The sequence below is a fragment of the Chiloscyllium plagiosum genome, chromosome 12, assembly GCF_004010195.1.
Source record: "Chiloscyllium plagiosum isolate BGI_BamShark_2017 chromosome 12, ASM401019v2, whole genome shotgun sequence".
Taxonomy (NCBI): Eukaryota; Metazoa; Chordata; class Chondrichthyes; order Orectolobiformes; family Hemiscylliidae; genus Chiloscyllium; species Chiloscyllium plagiosum.
This window is the reverse complement of record NC_057721.1, coordinates 1500839-1515976: the sequence shown is the minus strand read 5'-3', so window position 1 is coordinate 1515976 and position 15138 is coordinate 1500839. Positions and strand designations below refer to the sequence as shown.

Genomic DNA, 15138 nt, shown 5'->3' with positions numbered 1-15138 from the left:
GCTTCATGGATGGGGTTGGGGGAGGGGTGGGGGGAGATGTGGCAGATACGCAAGGAGAAAAGGTGTTATGGGAAGTAAACTTGATACCTCCTGGAGGCACAGAGAGAGGGGCAGCAGGTCTATTTTGGGGTCCATGATCCACATGGACCTCCTCCCACTTTACCTTCATCTCACCTTTATCAACAAATCCATCAATTCCTTTCTCCCACATGCACACACATCCAACTTCCTCAGTTCACCACAACCACTCACCGTGGGAGCGAGTTCTTCATTCTCACCACTCTCTGAGTAAAGAATCACCTCTTGGATTTAATCGTGACTCCCTTACATTTTATGGCTGGTATTTCTGGACTTCCCCACAAATCGAAATATCTTCTCTACATGTCAACCCTGGGGAACCCCCTTCAGAGTTTGCTCAGCCTATTTGGAGCCACCCGGGGTACTGAGGCTATAACAAGAGTGCGCTGCTCAGCATTTGAGGACACTGTGGAGACGGACCAAGGGAGCTGCATGCATTCGAATAATTCATCTGCCCATTTACACTCTGCTGAACTGGGATTTCCATACAAGAGCTGGATGGTCTAAAGGCGGTGTTGGTCCTGATAAACTAGGTGTTACCTGCGTCATCAGAATTCTCTGGGTAGGCAAGTTTCAATATTTTTCCACTTGGGAAGCGCTAGTTGAAGGGAAAAATCTCAATAGGTTTTGTGAAGTCTCCCGGGGTATTTCCCAAAGTAGTGGGATTTTTTTTTTAAAAAATGAATTCCGCTGTCCGCCATGGCAGAATTTGAAGACAGGTCCCAGAACATTCTCTGGGTCTCTGGATTAATACCACTAGGCTATCACCTCCTCCTGCTCTTATCTGAGACTATCTGCTAACCTGGTTAGATCAGATTCCCTCCAGTGTGGAAACAGGCCCTTCAGCCCAACAAGTCCACACTGACCCTCCAAAGAGTAAGCCACCCAGACCCATTTCCCCCTGACACAATGGGCACCTAACACAATGGGCAATTTAGCATGGCCAATTCACCTGTCATGCTCATGGAGTCATAGAGATGTACAGCATGGAAACTGACCCTTCAATCCAACCCGTCCATGTCGACTAGATATCCCAACCCAATCTAGTCCCACCTGCCAGCACCCGGCCCATATCCCTCCAAACCCTCCCTCATAATTTTGTAAACCTCTATAAAGTCACCCCTCAGCCTCTGACGCTCCAGGGAAAACAGCCACAGCCTGTTCAGCCTCTCCCTATGGCTCTTTTGGAACGTGGGAGGAAACCCACACAGACACGGGGACGATATGCAAACTCCATGCAGACGGTCGCCTGAGGCTGGAATTGAACCCAGGTCCCGGGTGCTGTGAGGCAGCAGTGCTCACCACTGAGCCACCATGCCACCCCATTTATCAGGGCAATTCTTTACCTGAGATTAAAAGTGTTTTGCAGACTGCCAGCTCCCTCGGTAAGGCTCTGCCCGAAGAACCATTTGGGTCACAGGGGCTTTTCACCTGAGAAGATGTATTTTAAGATTAGTCTTGGAAACTTCAGCCCCAATGGCAACAATCGCAGGTTGACAGAAGCAAGAAAAAAAAACTGAATTATGAACTATCTCTACTTTTTGTCTTACAGGTAAAATTAAATATCAATTTGAACCTTGCACAGGAAGATCATTGGATTATTGAATGATTCAGAATGAAAGGTGTCCACTTGGCCTGTCATGACTATGCCAGCTCTTTGAAAGAGCTATCTAATTAATCCCACTTCCCTGGCCTTTTCCTAAAGTCCCTTCAAATGGTTACTGTTCAAACCTTTTTCCAACTCCTCTTTGTTGTTAAACCTGCTTCCACTACCTTTCAAGGCAGTGCTTTCCTCATCACTGTAACTTGCTGAGTTAAACAATTTTTCTTCCACTCCCTTTCTGTTTTGTGTACCCATTGTCTTAAACCTGTGTCCTCCTGCCCTTACTGCTAATTATTTACCCTGTTCAATTTTAAGGTAAAGTATGAATGCCCATTCAAAAAAAAAAGCAAAACAGGGGCTAATACAAGGCTCGACAATGGGTCTTTTATTGAAGAACACCCTGCCCAGTCCTCCCTCGCCCTCTTCTCCCCACGTTTGGTCTGAACTGCCCAGTAATCTAGTGTCAGGCTATGGTCAGACCTGAAACCTGGCTCAGGTTCCTCTCTTCAGCTGGCAGAGACTGGATGGACCATAAAATGAATGGGACACTTTGCCGTTTTGCTGTAGGCCCTCAGGGCTCCTAGAAGAGCGATTGGAGAGAGCCCTTGTCTGATAATTTACCAACAGTGTGCAAGGTGATTTCCCCCTTACGTGATGTCACTTCAAGGAGGCAGGCACTTTAACTTCCAACCTATTCTCAAGCAAATTCGATTGTTCGCTAAATGTATCTTACCTCATTCTCCTGCTCATCGCTGCAAGCACACCTCAAGGAGCAAGGAATGTCTGTCCTGGATTTGAGACGGTAAACAGATTGAGGAGAAATACCGAGACAGTATTCAGTCTAGATTTGCACAGGCCTCATGCCGATACTTCTCTTTTTAGTTGAGCTGACATTTCATTGGCAAGGAATCCTCTCATGGGTCAATGCAAATTGTATTTGGCACCAATCATGAACAAAGCACAGCTGGTGATTACTGATCAATGTTACACACTGGCCTCCTTAGCAACCTGCTGAATATTTTTACTAAAGAGTAAACGTGAATGATGTACTTCACAATGCTGCTTGGAATGTACAGGGTGACTTTTGTATCTCCAAGAACTGTCCATGTAAAAAGGTAAGTCCAGTTCCTTCACACAACTATTGTTCCTATAGTAAGTATATAAACATGTAACTATGCTTCTGAAGATGTGACCACATTGGTGGCATCTACAAATACCCTTAAGTCCATTCAAAAATGTGACTCGTTTGAATGATTTACAATTTTATATCCTATCTCATTCCTTCTTGAATGGAAATCAAGGTAATTCCGTCAGGGTGAATCACACTTTTCAAGATTTAGATGTAATCTGGACTTTAAAAATCACACAAATGTATCTACTCTGTAACTTCGCTAGTCCGAAATGTATTGGTCAGGAATACCAAGGAGAAAGGGAGACAAAATGTCAGTGGGGAGTAAACTCGATACCTCCTGGAGGCACAGAGAGAGAGAAGCAACAGGTCTACTTTGGAGTCCACGATCCACATGAACCTCCTCCCAGCTTACCTTCATCCCACATTATCAACAAACCCATCTATTCCTTTCTCCCACATGCACGCACATCCAACTTCCTCAGTTCACCACAACCACTCACTGTGGGAGCGAGTTCTTCATTCTCACCAATCTCTGAGTAAAGAATCATCTTGTGGATTTATTTGTGACTCTCTTTTATTTTGTGGCCTGTATTTCTGGACTGCCCCATAAATCAAACTACCTTCTCTACATGTCAGCCCTGGGGAACCCCCTTCAGAGTTTGTTTGACCTATTTGGAGCCACCTGGGGTACTGAGGCCATAACATTACTATCCCAGCATCTATTTGGATAATTAAAGATCTCTGTGCTCACTACTCTTGTAATATTCGCAACTCTCTGTAATGTCCTTGCAAATTTGTTCCCTTACATCACATTTTTCTCACTAGTTATGGCCTCTCGACTACACTGAAAATTGTACGTTTTTTTTGCCTTAATTCAATTCAATTCTATTCTTGACCCATCTGGAACATCCTTTCTCTCTAGCACTGTGCTGCTGTCAATAATCGATGCCATCACTCCCCCATTTTCTCTCCTGGACATCTTGCATTCAAGAATATTAGTGACAGAAATCTAACTGAGGTGGAGTGACAGCTCAACTTCCACATAATAATTTCTGTTGGAGTGACTGATTCACATCTTTCCATCTGTGGGATATGACGGGAATGCAGCCTCAGAGCTATGGTGAGGTGACTCATACATACAGCGCCAAAACAGGTCCTTCGGTCCAACCAATCCATGCCTTCTGGTGGATGAATACGTTGGTTGACAGCAAGGTCTGTCACAAGTGCCACATGTGAAGTTATCCCTTGCCTGTTATGCACGGTGATCTCCACTGATGACTTGCCTGCAGAGCAGGTTTCTGAAACCATTTGTTGTCACAGTGCCCATTTCCTGCCCACAGCTCCATTGGCATTGATTATTAGCTCGTGTTTCCCACTTAGAGTCATAGAGATATACAGCATGGAAACAGACCCTTCGGTCCAACCTGTCCATGCCGACCAGATATCCCAACCTTATCTAGTCCCACCTGCCAGCACCTCGCCCATATCACTTCAAACCCTTCCTATTCATATACCCATCCAAATGCCTCTTAAATGTTGCAATTGTACCAGCCTCCAACACTCTGGCAGCTCATTCCATACCCGCACTACCCTCTATGTGAAAAAGTTGACCCTTAGGTCTCTTTTATATCTTTCCCCTCTCACCCTAAACCTCTAGTTCTGGACTTGTGATTGATTTTGAGGGATTTCATGTCTGACAGCATCCATGAATCTGAGTTTGGAGTGCGGGTCTTTCGACAGGCTACCTCTGTACGTAGAACTTGCTTGGGGATGTAAACATCTTCCAGCAGCATGGGGAGGCATAGGAGCACAGAAAAAGTTGGTGATATTAAAGAGCTGATTGCCCAATTATAGAATCGAGGAGTATTGGATTCTCATACCTATGTTGTTCCTTTGAAAAGACTATCCCATCAGTGACCCATCCACTGATCTTTTCCTTTATTGAATCATTGAATTCGTACAGTATGGAAGAAGGCCATTTGGTCCATCAATTTCACACTGACCCTCCAAACAGCATCCCAACCACGTTCCCCCATCCCTCCTTTTCCCATGGTTAATCCACCTAGCCTGCACAACCTTGGACAATTTAACACTGCCAATCCACCTAACCTCCACTCTTTGGACTGTGGGAGGAAATCAGAGGACCCAGGGAAACCCACGCAGACTCAGGGAGAATGTGCAAACTCCACACAGACAATCACCCGAGGGTGGAATTGAACATGAGTCTCTGGTGCTATGAGGCAGCAGTGCTAACCACTGAGCCTCTGCGCTGCCCTGAAATATACAAATGTTGTGCCTTCAAGTCGTCTTTTGAAGGTTAATATTGAATCTGCTTCCACTACCCTTTCCAGTTGTGTTGGAGAGGAGTGATAGACAGAGGGACCCCTGCATGTCTAACAATGTCCAGTTCCCAAAGTTAAACGGATCTGTGTTTAGCCATGAACATCCACAACACCACCTTCCCCTATGACAGCTTAATTAGAGAATCCGTCTTTAAGAGCGGGAAGCTTTACAAATCAGTTCAGTGAGCAATCATTTGAATCTGCTGTAACCTCTCCAGTCGAGAAAGCTTGGAAGGTTATTCCTGGATTCTGGAGTTTTTCGGACGATAGATTGACATTAGAACATCAAATCACAAGAAAGGTTGAAATGACACTGTATATATAAAAATTACCTGATGCATAAAACAGAGCTAATTAAAATGGTTTTACACCAGATACAAAGATCCAGCTACGCACTTTAACTGTGAACAAGGGCTTTGCTCCCAATTGGATTTATTTTTCTCAAGGATGTGTAATATAATTTCAAGGGAAGTAGTTAAAGCTGCATTAATTACCAACCGTGGAAAGCCTGTGGCTGACAGAAAGCAATTGGATCAAGGTTTAAGTAGATAATATTCTGGTCCAGAAATTGCTGGAGTTGGATGCTAAGAATTAGATTTTAGACTTCATCCTTCAGACCATACTTTGCATTGCAAGTTTCTAGGTTTTGATAATGGCTGAGTGAGGATAATCATTAACCTGGAATGTCTGTGAATGTCAGTCCCAATGGTTTATCTCCTTATGCATGAAGGTCAAATGAAAAACATTGAGATAAAACAGGTGAAATTGGCATCAAATGGACACAGAGAGAGAAATGGTTGGAAAGCAAGATTGAAATGGGCAATTCAGAAAAAAATTCTGAGAAAAAGGAAAAAGCAATTTTTAAATGTATATTTAAGAATATTTTAAAATCTACAGTGTACTTTTAATTTTGAATGGCATGTCAGGACTACAAATTTTGTCATCCAGGGTCCTTACGAAATGAATTGCTACCCCTAAATAATTAGGATTAAAATTAATACATTTTAATAGTACAAATCCAGCAATTTTATAAGGTTTGTGACAAAATATTAATTAGTTTCTCTGAATCTAATGGAAAATATTTCTGCAGCTTAGGAAAAAATTTGGGATTCCTGAGGGATTGTCAAAAATTCCTGTACTTCTGATGCACTGTAACCTCATGGTTATTTCTTTCAGCTGTTCCTGGGCCACTCTGTACAACGGAATTGCTGGGGGCCAAGAGAGTTCTCGCCCATACAAAGCAAGTGACCGAGAAAAGCTTTTCTATGCCATGACAGGCTTGTACTAACTTTGGCATGAACCCAGTTGACCGCCTCTCCAGGGTCTTGACCACATAATCGAGGCTGACACTGCAGTACAAGTGTTGCACTGTCAGGGGTGCCATCTTTCAGAGGAAGTGTTAAACAAAGGCCCTTCTCAGGTGGATATAGAAGATCTCATGATACTCCAAGAACAGCAGGAGTATTCTCTTATTATCTCCTGGAAGTTATTTGTTTCTTAACCCAGACAGATTCTCTGGAGATTTGTCTTATTTGTCTTTCATAGATTGACTGCCTTTACTAATGTAGCAACAGGGATTGCACCTCATTAAAGTACTTAACTGGCTTTGAAACACTTTGACACTGCCTTAAAGTTCTTTTTTCTTTCTTAGGCAGATGATGCAGCTGCTATCCCATGAACACAACGAAGGCACGAAACACTACTGAAAATGACTGTTTGTAAACTTGAGTCAGTACTACAGGGTAGGCTGTCCAACAGCAGCTACTTCAAGTTGCATGTAGTAAACACTGGGTAATTTATTAGATTTGCTTCCTGCTTGTTCGTATATTTATGCAGAAAATGAGAGTTGATATGAGGACCCTTAATGCTTTTTGTAAAAGTACAAAGATGTTCCACAATTGTCTTTTGATTTTATGAGAATTTGATTTCATTACCGTGTTAAACTGTAAAGGCTTCACAGTGACCAATGCAGCCTGTTAGAAGATAAGGAAATGCTGCAAGTGAACAGCTTTTGATGAGACCATTTCTCCTTCAGTGATGAAATCTAATTTCTTTTTAAGGAGATAGCACATTTTTGCCAATGATTGCATTATTTTGGCAACATTCCCAAAATAACTATATAGTCCTGGCAACTTCCACGTTTTGCTAATCCGGGTGGCTGTCTGTTCCCTGACTGTACTTGTGCCAGGAATGACGTGGAATGCCATCAAAGACTGTTTGGAAATCTGAATATATTACATCTACTGCATCATCCTCACCTATTCTTTCTGTTACTGTTATCAAAGGCATCAAGATAATTAGTCTGTAGCTGAATTCTACCCCTCCCATCAGCATCCTAGTGGGTTACCATTGGCCAGAATCTGAACTAGCTTTATAAAAACTGGAATAAAAGCAAAATATTGCCAATGCTGAAAATCAGAAATAAACACAATTAATGCTGGAGAAACACAGCAAGTTTGGCAACACCTGTGGAGAGGAAGCATCTGAAGAAGAGTCATACCAAATTCAAAATGTTAATTTTGTTTCTATCTCCATAGTAGCTGCAGGACCTTCTGAGTTTCTCCAGCATTCACTATGTTTGAGCTATATAAACACAGTAGCAACAAGATCAAGTCAGAGGCTAGGAATACTGTGGCGAGTAACTCACCTCCTGATTCCCCAAAGCCTGTCCACTATCTACAAGTCACAAGTCAGGAGTATGATGGAATACCCCTCACTTGTCTGGGTGAGTGCAGCTGCAGCAACACTCAAGAAAGTTAACACCAACCAGGACAAAGTAGCACCCAACCCGACCTTCAACGTTCACTCCATCCACCACCGGGGTGGCACGGTGGCTCAGTGGTTAGCACTGCTGCCTCACAGCGCCGGGGCTCAGGTTCAATTCTATCTTGGGCAACTGTCCGTGTGGAGATCGCACATTCTCCCTGTGTCTGCATGGGTTTCCTCCAGGTACTCCAACTTCCTCCCACAGTCCAAAGATGTGCAAGTTAGGTGAATTGGCCATGCTAAATTGCCCATAGTGCCCATGGATGTGTAGGGTGGGTGCATTAGTCAGGGGTAAATGTAGGGGATTGGATCTGGGTGGGTGACTGTTCGGAGGATTGGTGTGGATCTGTTGGGCTGAAGGGCCTGTTTGCACACTGTGGGGATTCTATGATTCACCGATGCTCTGTAGCGATAGTGTATACCATCTACAAAATGCACTGCAGCAACTCACCAACCTTCTCCGGGCAACACCTTCTCAGCTAATGATAACTACCATATAGAAGGACAAGGTAGCAGATACATAGGAACAGCAGCACTTGCGAGTTTCCCTCCAAGCCAGTCACCATCCTGATTTGGAAGTTTAGCAACATTCCTTATGTGTTGCTGAATCAAAATCCAGGAACTCCCTAACAGCCATTCTGGCTGTCCCTACATGCCAAGGACTGCAGTAGTTCAAGAAGCAGCTTACTACCAGAGTAATTTTTCTCCAGAGTAGTTTAGAGGTGGTCAATAAATGTTGGCCTAGCTAGCAATGCTCACATTCACTGACTTATTCCGTCTACCTTTTTAAATTGTATTGGCTGCCCACTTTGTTAATATTCCTTTGTAATTAGTTTTTAGGTACATTTAGTAGTGCTCTTGAAAAAGGAGGTCTGGTGGCACGGGGGGATAGCATCCCTACTCCTGGGCTGGAAGCTTTGAGTTCAAGTCTTTCTCGGACTTAAGAGCCCTGGAAGGTTCGGTTAGAGCTTAGTTAATTATCAATGAATAAATTCTTTCCTGATCAGTCATAATGGAGGAGGCAATGACAAAACCACTGGACGTTTTGCCCAAATAACTATGGATCGCACACAGAGGACCATGGTCATGAGTACCCTCTTAGTGCATTGGACTGAAGGGAGACTGAGAGAATAGTGTCTCTGCTATCCTTTCCTTCATTTTGTTTTAATATGTACAGAGACACAATTCAGAGCAGGAGTTTTTATGCTTTTTCTAAATTTTCCTCATGTATCAATGACCTCTGCGTCTTTCCATCTTAAGAGTTTTTTTTCCATTTTATTAATCTCCCCTTCTTATTCCATGTCTGCCAAGTTGGTCTCCCTAGTAACTATAGGGTTACTGTTTAATACTTCTGTTTTCTCGAATCGTAAAGCACAGAAACAGACCCTTCGGTCCTTGCTGACCAGGTTTCCCAAACTAAAACTAATCTCACTTGCCTGTGTTTGGCCAATATCCCTCTAAACTTTTCCAATTCATGTACCTGTCCAAACTTTTAAATATTGTAACTGTACCTGCATCTACCATTTGCTCTGGCAGCTTGTTCCATACACTCACCACCTTCTGTATGAAAAAGTTGGCCCTCAGGTCGTTTTTTAGATCTTTCTCCTCTTACCTTAAAAATATGCCCCCTGGTCTTGAAATGCCCCACCCGAGGGAAAAGATATCTGCCATTCTTCTTATCTGTACCTCTCATGATTTTGTAAACCCCTATAAGGTCACTCCTTAACCCCCTATGCTCCAGTGAAAAAAAGTTCCAGCCTATCCAGCTTCCCCTTATACCTCAAACCCTCCACTTTTGACAACATCTCTAACAAATCTTTTCTGAACCCTCTCCAATTTAATAATATCCTTCCTATAGCAGGGTGACCAGAACTGTATACAGTACACCAAAAGTGGCCTCACCAGCTTCCTGTGCAACTGCAATATGATATTGGTTCACAATCAGAACCTGTGAGTTTATTGTATGTATCCCTTATTGTCTTCACCCTGATATCCTGATCTTTCTTTCATTTGTGTGTCTGTCGAATGCTTCACTTTTTCTTCTTAATTTTGTGATTCTTCTATTCTTCTGAATTTTTTATTTAATTTTTCTGCTAACCGTTTTGTTCCTTTTCTCTTCCTTATCTTTGCTGTCAATATATTTTAATATTATGATATTTTATTATTATTCTTATTTCATAATTGTTTCAAACTTGACCTTGTTTCTGTGGCATGTTTCCTACAGTATTGTTCCCATTGGCATCCATTTCTTCCTTTGTTAGTAAATATTTTCCGTTTATCTTTTCCTCTTCCATCGTTATCCCTTCAAAATCAGTTTTGCTCCAATCTATTTCTTTGCTCTTTTCCTTCACAATAATTATCTCAAACCCTCTACTATTGCTTTAACTTTCTTCTCTAATCTGTTGTAATTAATTTCCTGCTATTGCATCCAGCAATATTCACTCTCTTTTTGGGACTTCCAGAAGCAGAGTAAGAAAGGAGTCCTGTACACACTGTAATAACTATCCCTGTCCCTCTTTTGTTACCTGTTCCCAGTTTTTGATTTGAAGCTAGTTAAAATCATCCATGATTATTATTCTCAGCTCTTTTCAGTCATTCCACGTGTTTGCATGTATATTTCTTCTTGAACATTTACTCTGGTGTTAGGTGGTGTATAGTGGGCTTCTTAGTGTGTCTGACCGCACATTTGTATTCATTTTAATCCAAATGGATTGTTTTTTTTAATCGTCTGTTAGTTATACCTTGTTCTTCGTTGTACATCACCTCTCATTTGTAAAGCAATTACCCACTGCTCTCCATTCCCCTGTCCTTTCTCATGTTATAGCCAGAAACATGTCAGTTGTCAGTCTTGTTCTTTACATAGACATGGGTGAACAGACAGACAGAATTTATGGGAAGATAGGTGTGAATGAATATACAGATAGATGGGAAAATGATGGACAGGTAGTTGGAATGAATGGATAGATAGTTGGAAGGATGTGTGAGCAGATGTGCAGATAATTTGATACATGGGATTACAATAGATTTTGTCTGGAAGGAAGGATGGATGGATGGACGGATGGATGGATGGATGGAAAGACAAACGGAAATGGAGACAAGTGGATAGAAGGACATTTGGTTTGTTGGAGACATGGAGGGAAGTATAATGATGGAGCAATAGCAAATGGAAGATATATGTTGGATGAGTAGATGGATGGTTGCTGGTACTTGGTTGGTTGAGTGGGTGGTTAGACAACTACGCAGTGTGTGGATGGCTTTGTGGGAAGATTTATGGGTGTGTGCTTAGAAAAATGGATAGGTGGCTTCATGAGTAGAAAAATGATGGGTGCAAAATCCATTGTGAATGGGTATTACAATGAGATAGAATGATGGATAAGCACATGGTGGCTGATTAGATGGATAGATTGGTAGTGAAGGGATCGACAGGCGATGAAGGGACAGATAGACGATGAACAGAACAATAGATGGTGAATAGACAAATAGATGTTGGAGGTAAAGATAATTGATGAAGGGACAGATAGCTGGGTGAAGATATAGTTAGGTGAGAGATGGAGAATGGATAGGTAAGTGATGAATAGATGGAAAAACTGAATGGATAGTTTGATGAAATAGACAGATAGATGGCTAATTGTCCAATGGATGGTGCACAGACAGATATATCAGCGGGTGATTGTACAGATAAAGAGTCAGAAGCAATGAAGGACAGATAGATTTACAAATACATTGGAAGATTGATAGACAATAGATGGAAAACTGGTGGATGAATGTCAATACAGATAATTGCATAAATGGATGGATAAACAATCGATGGTCAATGGATTCATAATTAGTTGGGTAAGTGGTTAGACAGACAGTTGTGCCTGATGGAGTGAGATTTGGATGGTTAGATAGATAGTGGGTGATAAATATAATGTTACAACCTGCTGGCAGTAATCATTCCAACCTGGCGCTTGGACTGAAAGCATGTGAAATGCAGCAGTTCTTTTTGAAGTCAGGAAAAGAATCAGCTTAAAATATGAAGCTGACTGATTAACATATGTTCTGTTCGTAGTTGTATTTGGAATAGTTTTGCACATTCTGAATCCTGAGTCGTTCTAACTTCGGAAAGTTTTTTAGCAAGAAATATGGACATTTCCTCTTGGTCTCATTGCCTTGCTAACTGATACTTATTCAACAGTATGAAGGATCCTGTTGGGTAGACTCACATTTGCTGTGCTTTCTTGAGGGACATTATAGTAAGCGTTGAGTGTTATCAGAAATATGGAGTCGTTTATTCATGGCCTTTGTGTGTGGTGTCAAGTCTAAGGTCAAATTAATTATTTGATTTTGTTGAGAAACAAGGGGAAAATTGAACAGCCTCAAAAATTGATTTCTGACACAGCAATACATGGGTGTTATCATTATGAAAACGTGGCTAGTGATTTATTTTATATTTTGCTTTAGTGGGGGTGAAAACTAAAGTCTTTTATCACTTTTGTCAAAATAATATCACCCAACATTATGTACTCCAACACATTTTATGTTACTGCAGCATAGCATGTTCCTTTAAGCATCTGAGCAGCTAGAAATGTCTGCAAAGAGAGTTAAGCAAGGTACAATCTGGGGCTTTGCTTTTTAAGTAAAATTATTATTTTTTTTGGAAGGCCTTCAACTGAATTTTGAATTGCTTAGAGGCACTGCTGGTGCTACAGCTCACAACCATGTGTCAAAGGATTACCTGCAGGAGTCTAAGCATTTTAAACAATTCTCTCTTTCCCCAGCGAAGCTAGTGGAGATACAACTCCATACTGTTGTTTTATACGTGAGAGGACTGTCACTGGGGAAATCGCCCTGTTTGAGGATGAATCTCTGACGTGCAGCAAGCAGTTACATTTCAGGCTTGCTTACCACATGAGCTTATTTTCTGCAGGTAAATGAGGGGAAAATTTCCAGAAAGTACACAGTGAAGAGGCTTTATTCTTAATTATGTTTATGCTGAAAATCTGTTTCCACGGACGTTTTCCCTTTTCTGCAAGAAAACATTTACATTATACTTACTTTCTCATAGTCTGAAGTACAGCGTTCCCAATTTGTCCATTTTACTGCAGTGGGATCAATATCATGACTACGCTGTCTCCAGGGATATTAATGAACAGCTTCGATTCCCTTGTCCACTATGATCAGGGTGAGCAGGTTTTCTCTGTAAATGTATCCTACAAAATTTACATTGTACACTTTTGAGCTGTGTCAAAATGGAAATGTGGGATTAGTCAGTTTACTATGCAAACTATCTGTACACAAACTGACTAAGCTGAAAAAAAGAAATGGATTCATCCAGTCAACCCGAAGTCCTAGGGTTGGAAACTCTCTGCATTGCTTGGTCATTACTTTTTTTCTGTAAAATACTGTTAATGTTTCCTGGCGCTGATCGAGATGTGCACTAACAGAATCTGTAAATAATGATCAAGCTCAGAATTGGTGAGCAGATTCTTGTATCCCGTCAGCCTGCTGAACATCTCACAAATGCTTCTGGCATCACTTAAGTCAACAAGTTTTGTTTTAGAAAAATCTATTTTTGAAGCTTTTGAAATAGTTGTTATTACGTACTCATCTTTTATGTAAAGAAAAAGGCCAATAAATTGACACTGTTTGTAATTGGCGTTGAGTACTTTATATTTATCAATTATCAAGGATGATGTGAAGATTCCTGTCAGTTTGTCATGGGAGGATAGAGGAGAAGGGTTCACTTCAGGAGATTTTTGTAAACTTCCAACCAATCTGATCAAGTTCATGGCTGAGAGATGACAATTAACTTTTGTGTAGTTCCCGCATGTGCCATAGAGCAAATACTTCAGATCTATTCACTCAGTAATGGCATTCTGTCCATTTGATACAGTTTGTGTCATCACTGCTCTCCAACTTCCCACCAATCCACTACCTCGATGATCCCTTCCCTCCCCTGAGTTAGTGCTAGCTGCCTGGCTGATGTATTTGGAACTTAAACTTGTCTCCTGTATGCTTAAGAACTTAAATATTCAGCCCATCCACAAGATTAAATTGATTAAATATTGTATTCAGCAATTGACTTTGTCCCTGGAATGTGGGCAAGGCTGCAGTTAATTATCCATCCATTGCTGTCCTGAGAATGACATCTTGGCTTTGTCTCTCCTCCATGCTTTATTCTGTCATGTGGGCAAGACTTGCAAGGCTAATATTTAATGGCCATCTCTGATTGCCCCTTGATTCGAGTGCCTGGCTGAGTTGTCATGGTCACCATTACTGACAGTAGATTTCAACTCTAGATTTATTAATTGAATTCAGATTTCCTGTTAGAATTTGAACTCTCGTCCCCAGAGCATTAATCTGGATTCCTAGTTCAGTGATATGACCATTGCAATTAACTAGACTGTCATTATGCTGTCACTGTAATGATGCCTATTATTATGATTTGTAGCAGTTTGCTCTGCATCTGGGTGGCTTCCTCAGCAACTTAAGGAGACCCCCTTTCAAGTTGACCTTGCGATTTGAGACTGAAATTGTGTGTGGTTCAGACCAGGTCATGCTGACAGGTTTCCTTGTGAGAAAGATTGATAAACCATTTGAGGTTTTGATTTACTGCAAATTTTACACAAATATATTCAGCTGCCGGGAGTCAACTTAGCAGATTTATCCAATTTCAATATCTCTGGAAGGAAATACCAGTAAAATAACATGCTTGGAAATGAACATGTCAGTTATATTGGAGTTCCATTTAGAAGTGGACACGTCAGACCAGTATGTGTCGTCTGCAGGTTTTACTGTTTCTTATGAATGGCGATATTTCAGCTCAGGATCTCTGGTTCCCTAACGGCTGAGCTATCTAAGCACCATTTACCCATTGGTAATACCCTTATTTTGAACAACAGCAGAAGTGGTTTACTCTGATGTTCTAGTCAACACTCATCGCTTCACAAAGATAGGTTTATTCTAACAGAGCATGGATTGACATTTGAAAATTAAGCCACCCTTTTCAGTTCTTGACCGGCAACCATTTGTCGCGGGGCCCCATGATGAAAGGAATTGAAAGGCGATGTGAAGAGAAACTATCTTCATGGTTGTTGCAGGTTCTGGGATTTAGATGTTTCAGTAAGAGCAGAGAAGATGGTAAAAGAGGGGGAGGTGTGGCATTCTTAGTCAAGGATAGTATTACGGTGGAAGAAAGGACATTTGAGGACTCGTCAACTGAAGTAGTATGGGCT

At 41.5% G+C, this 15138-nt stretch overlaps 1 long non-coding RNA gene across 1 annotated transcript; it reads left to right on the top strand.

Moving 5' to 3' along the window:
- The first annotated feature begins 20 nt into the window (after window positions 1-20).
- LOC122554885 lies at window positions 21-7611 on the top strand. Its single transcript, XR_006313109.1, has 3 exons — window positions 21-640; window positions 1631-2796; window positions 6807-7611. It is a non-coding gene; the product is annotated as an uncharacterized LOC122554885 (long non-coding RNA).
- Window positions 7612-15138: the final 7527 nt, after the last annotated feature.